This window comes from Triticum dicoccoides, chromosome 5B (genome assembly GCF_002162155.2).
Source record: "Triticum dicoccoides isolate Atlit2015 ecotype Zavitan chromosome 5B, WEW_v2.0, whole genome shotgun sequence".
Taxonomy (NCBI): Eukaryota; Viridiplantae; Streptophyta; class Magnoliopsida; order Poales; family Poaceae; genus Triticum; species Triticum dicoccoides.
Genome location: NC_041389.1, coordinates 111,844,543 through 111,852,733, shown reverse-complemented (window position 1 = coordinate 111,852,733; position 8,191 = coordinate 111,844,543).

The following is an 8,191-nucleotide window of genomic DNA, read 5'->3' as shown; positions in this document are numbered from 1 at the left end:
GCCGGCATTGGCGGGGCGGTGGCGGGGCCGTGGTGTGGGGATCGCCGGAGATAAAGCTCTGCGCGGGGGGCCTAGAGGGATGGCCGGGGCGGCGGCGGACCGGCGGTGGGGAGTGTTTTCGGGGCAGGCGGGGCGGCGCACCACCGGCCGCGGGCGGCGGGGGGCTGCTGTTTGGCCGGTGGTGGCTGGCGACTCAGGGGGTGGAGGTTGAAGATGAACCGTAGGCCCTTGATTTCCTATCCAATGGCTGCAAAGTCGACTGACCAGAGATGAAAAAGTCAGTCGACCGACGTGTAGCCTCACCTTGCTAGTGCGTTCAGTTTTGACAACAAAATTCAGTTTCGACATTTAAGTTCAGTTTTGACAGTTAAGTTTAGTTTCGACAGTTAAATTCAGTTTTGATAGTTAAGTTTAGAGATGAGCGGCTGATGTATTTTACATCTAGCACTTTGTGGTTATGTATTTTACGTCATGTATTGGAGATGCTATTAGAATTCCACTAAGGTTAACGTTGTTCGTTGTCTCTCTTGTCCTACTTCAGCCTCGGCGTTGTACAACTCACCGGAGCTGCTCCAATGACGAAAGCCTCCATAACAGCGGAGCAGTACCTCGAGCTCCATCTCCAGACGCCTAAGATCTTCCCCTCCTCCGACAGCCAAGTCTGCCGGAGCATCCTCACTGGCCAACCCAATCACGCTGAGATCGACATGGCTTCGCCAAAGAGGTTGTACACTTGTTGCATCTCTTTTTTACTCTACATGTTATATATATTGTCCACTGAGCACTCGTAGTAATGGGAAATACAATTATTTTATCCTACTATATGACAAGCAGTGAGGTACCAGGCAACTTTGCTATCCGCGATGGACTCTCTTGAACGCCATCATTATTTATCTCTGCGCGTTTGAGCTGTGCATTTGTCGATGGGCCTGGGAGTTGAGCTAGTATGGCAGTGGCCTGGGTCCAAAGTAATAGAAGTAGCACAAAAACATTTTTTAGTGTAGGATTTTCCTTGCTCAAGCCTGCCTACTAGAATCGCCAGTGCTTGAAAGGAAAATTGAATGAAAAACATCGGAATTGGAAAGTTTCCTATGGTACTACTTTTCATGAATTTAGTGCAAAGGAATGGAGCAAAGGAAAACTGTAGGATTTGTTCCTTTAGTGTCTCCTTGAAAGAAAAACCGTAGGAATTCTAATTTCCACTTCTCCTCCTTTTCATATTCCCATTCATCAAGCACAAGACTAAGAGATAGTAGCATAATAGCATTATAACCATACATTTTCTTGTGGTTTGACTTAATCTCACCATGCTTTTTTGCATCCTGTGATCTTCCAATTGTTGTGAATCAAACACCCAGATTGGCAGAAATCCTGTATTTTTAAATTATCTGTTTTGCACGTGCATTCCTATCCTATTCCTATCTATTTCCTATCCCTGCATTGTTAGAATCCTCAAATTCAAACAAGCCCTTACTCAATTACTTATGTTACATATATGTGTCAAAGAAAACCTTGTGTGGTTTGTCCTGCTCCTGCGGCGCTGTGTTCCACCCAGCTCAGCTGCTCCAACAACGGAAGGGTTCACCACAGTAGGGATCCACTCTCCAGACTATCTTTTGCTGCCTCAGATCTTCTTCCCCGCCGCCAGCAGCCATGGCAACTTCATTACCATCATCAACTGAGCAAATGACCTTGAGGACTACACGGGTCCGCAAGAGAGGTCGCACTCTTCCGTGTCTGCTTACGTTATGCGTCGCTTAATATGATGACATGCTACATTGTCGTTGTGTTCACCTATTAGACTCCGAGTCAGGTCCAAACTAATCCTGAAACTTGAGTTTTTAAATGGTTGTGGGGTACATATTGGGGCAGCAATCAGTACTATCTGTCTACTATCTGGTTAATCTCCGGTGTCTACTATGAGTTTCATGTTGGGAGAAAACAAACATTAAAGGAGCCATTATCTGTATTTTTTAACTAAAGCTATTATCTGCCTGCTATCATTTGTTTTGGGTCTATCCACGGTTTGCTACCATCACTCTGGATTTGTGCATGCACTCACTACAAAAAAATACAATTCCGTGATGATACGTGTTTTTCACAGTAGGTCGCGTTTTTTGTCATGCATGTACATCCATGACAAATTTATGACAGAATCAAGATAGTCATACCTGTGCTGTCGTAGAAGTGTTCCATGACATTACCAAAATTATCATCACGAAAGTGTCCACTTCCATGATGATAAATCGCGCGTCACAGAAGTGCTTTCGTCAAGGGTGACCGACACGTGGCATCCACCGTAACGGAACTCCGTTAAGCTATCGGGTCGGGTTTTGGATCTGATAGCCCGTTAACAGCCCCGACCAATGGGGATTTTCCACGTGTAAAATCATCATTGGCTGGAGGAAACACGTGTCGGCTCACCGTTGGGACAAATGTCATCCATTCATTGGACGGAGGACGCCTATGGTATGTCGAAACGTGGCACGGCCCAACAAAGGTCCATTCCTGTGAAAATGCCGGCCAGTAAAAATTAGCAGGCCAGCCCATATAAGGCCTACTTGTGTCAGGTCCATTTAAGCCAATGACCCATACAAGATGAGACAATTCGGCCCGTCAACGGCCCGTTAAAGATTTGACACCATTGCAGCCCATCGTCAGTTCGAGCCCGTTAATAGCCCGCTATATATCTGGGCTCAATATCGGCCCGATGAGATTTCGGCCTATTAACGGCCCGTTTAATGGATGGGCCAATTTTCAGGATGTACATCTTTCGGCCTTTTAGCGACCCATTTAAATGTTGGGCTAGTTTCCGGCCCGGTGTGTCTTTCAGCCTGTTGACGGCCCATAAATCTGATGGGCCATTTGTTGTAGGACCTGAGTTTCGTCCTTTTAGCGGCCCATTTAAGTGTTGGGCCAATTTTCTGGCCCGGTGTCAATTTCAGCCTGTTGACGGCCCATAAATCAGTTGGGCCATTTTTAGACCTGAGTTTTGGCCTTTTAGCGATCCATTTAAGTGTTGGGCCAACTCCCAGCCCTGTGTGACTTTCGGCCTGTTAACGGACCATAAGTGAGTTGGGCCTTTTGTAGTCGGACCTTAGTTTTGGCCTTTTAACGGCCCATGCCCTTCATGGTCCAATACCAGCCCGGTTTCTCTTTCGGCCATCTAAAGGCCCACAACACAGTTGGGCCATTTACAATACGACCTGACTTTCGGCCTCTTAGTGGCCCATGGTCTTCATGGTCCAGTACAAGCCCGCTGTCTCTTTCGGCCTGCTAAAGGCCTACAGTATAGTTGGGCCATATGTAGCCCAAACTTAGTAACGACCTATTAACGGCCCGTGAAATAAACTGGGGCCACCTGTTTCCCGCTTCGATGTCGGCCTGTTAACGACCCGGGAGGTAAGAGGGCCGACCATTAACTTTCAGCCTAGTAACGGCCCATTAACTTAATGGGCCCACTAAAGTTCGTACATGTCTTTAGGCCAAATTAGATAATTTGATCCCATTACAACGAGCAATTATGCACAGGACCAAAACCGATCACACAAAGGTACGACATACAGGGAATAACGTTGCACATCCAGCATATATTACAGGAAATTACATCCACTGGGCAATCAAAGATTGATGCCAGTGCAAATAAATGAGCAGAACCGAACCATCTACAACGTCACAATCTGCAACCTCAGCACAGATGACACCCATAAGCATGTGGGCAAGTTCTTTCTGCTTTGCTACACTGTCAATCCGTTGTTCTATCACACGACTCTGCACCTCTGATTCATCCACCATTTCCATCATTGCTTCAGCCATTAATTGGTTCACAAACATACATTTATTCCGTTGCATTTGAGACAGAGGATACTGAACAGATTCAGATGGCGATTTTAGCAGGCTTGTATTAATTATAGTGGAGAGTGTCTCGACCACTGCATCATAACATAAATTAGGACGGGAACCAAATAGATTAATCATGAGTTATTGCCATATTACCTGGCCTAGATTTACTGGAAAGAAACAATGGGGTTGCCTTGCTGTTTTCGGAGTTTGTCTTCTTATCTTCAGAAGCCTGCACAAAATTAACACACTAGCATTGCTATCATTGGCCAAGTCAGATAATAGGAAAGCAACATTGACACAACGAACGTTTGGGAAAGTAGCCTACACCAAATTAACACAATATGGCACAGCTATCATCAACCAGGTAAGGTAGTACGAAAGCAACATTGACACAATGAATGAATGGGCAACCAGAGAAGCTCTACAATTCAGTAATGTGCGTGATATGAGATAGTACATTCATGCAGCTCAGTATGCAAAACTACCAGGCAGTTTTCCTTACAAAAATCAACATTGGCGCCTTTAACATTTTGCTACAACTAATTTTAGATCAGATAAAGGTTAGATTCACGCTGATTAACAAAATACATGTTGATGTAAAAATATAGTGATATACAACAGGTACTTACATCAGCATTGGAGCACAGAGAATTCCCGCAAGATATTTTCCTCGAATACGATCCCAATGGAGGAAGTCTTCTATCGTTTAACCTTATTTTCTAAAAGAGAGATGGGTAAGAAACATGTAGAAAATATGATCAGAATGCTATGAAATTTCATGATGCAAGGATACGCACACGCTTCTTAGAATGGAGTTGACATTCTTTTGCTGGACTGGAGCGGACTAGTTCTTTGGCCACTGGAATCTGCTTATTATCAATGGGAGTTGGGTTTCTCTGTGCTAGAGAAGTATCTATGCAAAATCGAGTTGGTTTATTATCTTGGCGTTTGGATCTTTTGCAAAGACCTGGTTTGTAACCATTTAGATTCTAACAGAGCCGTCTTCCCCTTGCATGCGTTATATAGAAGAATTGTGATTCAGTTATAAAACATGCTACAGCAGAGATGGAATAGGTACTGAAGAATAGAAAGGCATGACATATTGACATGTATTCCCTCCATTCGGAAATAAATGGACAGGTCTAGGCGTATTTCAGTTCTAGATACATCTAGTTTTATCCAATTCTGTGACATTTAATCCGGACAGAGGGAGTATCATGTAAGAGCTAGGGATACGACAGGACAACACAGTAAAAAAACACTGAAAAACCCACTGCAGAACCAAAGTATTCAAACCCACTTATATGAGATAGTACACTCATGCAGCTTAGGATGCAAAACTACCAGGCAGTTTTCCTTACAAAAATCAGTATTGTGGCCTTTATTCATACATTTTGCTACAACTAAATTTAGATCAGATAAAGGTTGGATTCACGCTGATTAACAAAATACATGCTGATGTAAAATTATAGTGATATACAACAGGTACTTACATCTACATTGGAGCACAGAGAATTCCTGCAAGAATCTTTCCTCATAAACGGTACCATTGCAGAAAATCTTCTATCTGTTAAGCTTATTTTCTAAAAGAGAGATGGGTCAGAAACATGTAGAAAATATGATCAGCATGCCATAAAATTTCATGATGCAAGGATACGCACACGCTTCTTAGAATTGAGTTGACATATTTTTTCTCGACTGGAGCGGACTAGTTCTTTGGCCACTGGAATCTGCTTATTATCAGTAGGAGTTGGGTTTCTCTGTGATGGAGCAGTATCTATAAAAACTGGAGTTGGTTTATTATCTCCTGGCATTTGGATCTTTTGCAAAGGCCTTGTTTGTAACCCTTCAGATTCTAACATAGTCGTCTTCCCCTTGCATGCCTTGTATAGAAGAATGGTGCTTTAATTATAAAACATGCGACGGCAGAGAGATGGAATAGGTACTGAAGAATAGAAAGGCATGACATATTGACATGTATTCCCTCCATCCGGAAAAAATGGATGGGTCTAGGCGTATTTCAGTTCTAGATACATCCTTTTTTATCCATTTCGGCAACATATAATCCGGACGGAGGGAGTATGGTGTAAGAGCTAGGGATACGACAGGACAACATAGCAAAAAAACTAGTTGAATGTAAAACTATATGCTAGCGGAATACGTACAGAAATAACTAAGGCAACATACATGTGTATGATTGGGAAAATAAGATGGCATTGCAACAGAGCACTAGAACAACACTTCAATGTAAAAAATATGGTATGGCAGACAGATGAAGTACATACTGATGAATGACAATGCATAAGATATTCAGAAGCATGATGTCCAAATTAAGCAGATGGCATTGCGATAGAGTAGAATGACAGTACTTGAATTTGAAAACATGTTATCATGAATGGAATAGGTACTGAAAAACAGTAAGGCATGACATATTTATATGCATGATCAACATGCTAAGCACATGGCATTGCAACAGAGTAGATACACTCCAGGACATTATATGCATGTTGTACCCATATCACAGGCCAAGTTAGAGCAAGGACCTTGTGGGGTGAAGAGGATTCATCATCTTTCTGCAAGTCTTCTGAAGAACTGCCTTTACATGTTCCATCATATTGGGTATCATTGACATCAAGTTTATTGGCCTTTACATTGCTCCGTGAGGTTCTTGTGGATATATAAGTGTGTGCAATTATATCTGACATGCATGGAAGACAACTAGTAGTTAGATTTATGTAAATGAGTGCCTGTAGGAGACGACATAAATAGTAGGACTGGGGTTAACTAGCAGCAACAGGTCTCATAAACTAAAGGGAGAACACAGATGAAAGCTACATAATATGTATTGTTTGTACTCGAGATTAACTAGATGGCACACAAAAGTATTAAAGAACAACATAGGTAATACTAGAAGTGGTATAATACTATAATCACCAGCCTGTGGGATAGCATTGGCTGATGGATGATAACTATGGAATAGCATTACCTAAAGAACAAGTATCTTAGCTGAACTATGGAACAGCGTGAACTCCTGAACAAGACCCGTAAGAGATCAGCATGAATATACAGTGAAATGTGATGATCTATTTTCCATGCTTAGATGAATAACAAAGCCATAAATGTTGCACACAAGTAAGATGAGGATACAACCTATCTGGCTGCCATCCATAGGAGTGAGCAGCATGTGCTGACTTGCCGATGGCCCTGCAGTTGTTGTGTCTGTCCATGTCGGGCACGCGCATTCAATGCAGGGAACTGTTGAGTGGGGACTGTAGCTCCCTTCTGGTGTATGCTTCCCTTGTTGGAGCAGCTGCGGTGAGTCAGAAGACGGTGTGTCTGAAGATGCAGATAACGCATAAAGTTAAGAATGACATATCTCTTTGATCTGAAGAAATACACTAAGAGATCAACAACAAGGTATGAGAGTGGTCACACGTCTGTTGACTGAAGACTAAATTGGGGTCACACGATTTTATTTTATTTTGGTACTGTCCGATCTACGCCGGATGGCTTGATGGCCGTCTTGTGCCTCCCGGCTGACAGTCTTCGGAATCTTCCCCGAAGAGCCAGCAACCAACGGCAGAGCAGCCTGCCTCCGCCGTCCGTGGCCCCGTCCAAAACCCTGCTCCCCGCCCCACTCCACTGCCGTGGTTGCGCCGCCCCCGGGCCAATCCACAAAGACTCCCCGTCATCTAGATCCGGCGGTGGCAGTACCTTCAACCCATGCAACTCTAAAAGATAGCCATCTAAGCACTGCTTCCGCAACAAACTTGCGGCCCCGCACCCTTACGTTAGACACCAGCCAACCGGCAGCCTAGGAGCTCCGCCGCCTCGAGGGGTGCTGCATCCCATTGGGAATCGATTGGCCCAGAATAAAAATTCAGACAACTGATGCTTAAATAAAGTGATTTCAGATGAGGGTGCGACCTATCTGGCGGCATGGTGAAGTAGGCAGGTCCAGCTGCCGAGTCGGTGAGGCCGGCGCGGTTGCGGTGGTGACCGGCGGCAGGGAAAGAGCGATGTCGCGACGGTCGACGGCTACGCGGAAGCAGTGCCAGTACTCTGGACGGATCTGAAGTTGGAGCCGCTCCGGCGCCGTGAACAACGGCGGGGATGAATCGGCTCCGGTACGGTTCACGCGGCCGTCATCGGGGCAGCACCAGCAGCACGGAGTAAGAGGCACACGGCCCAGTGCACGACGACAATTGGACAGCATCTCCGGCATTCGGGAGGAGGGCGGCTGTGAAATTGGTGCGGTGGGGGGCTCCATGGAGGTGGGGCTGAGGTTTCGCGGCTAGGGAGAAGGGAGCTTCTCGGGGAGAAGGTGATTTGACACCCACGAGGTATA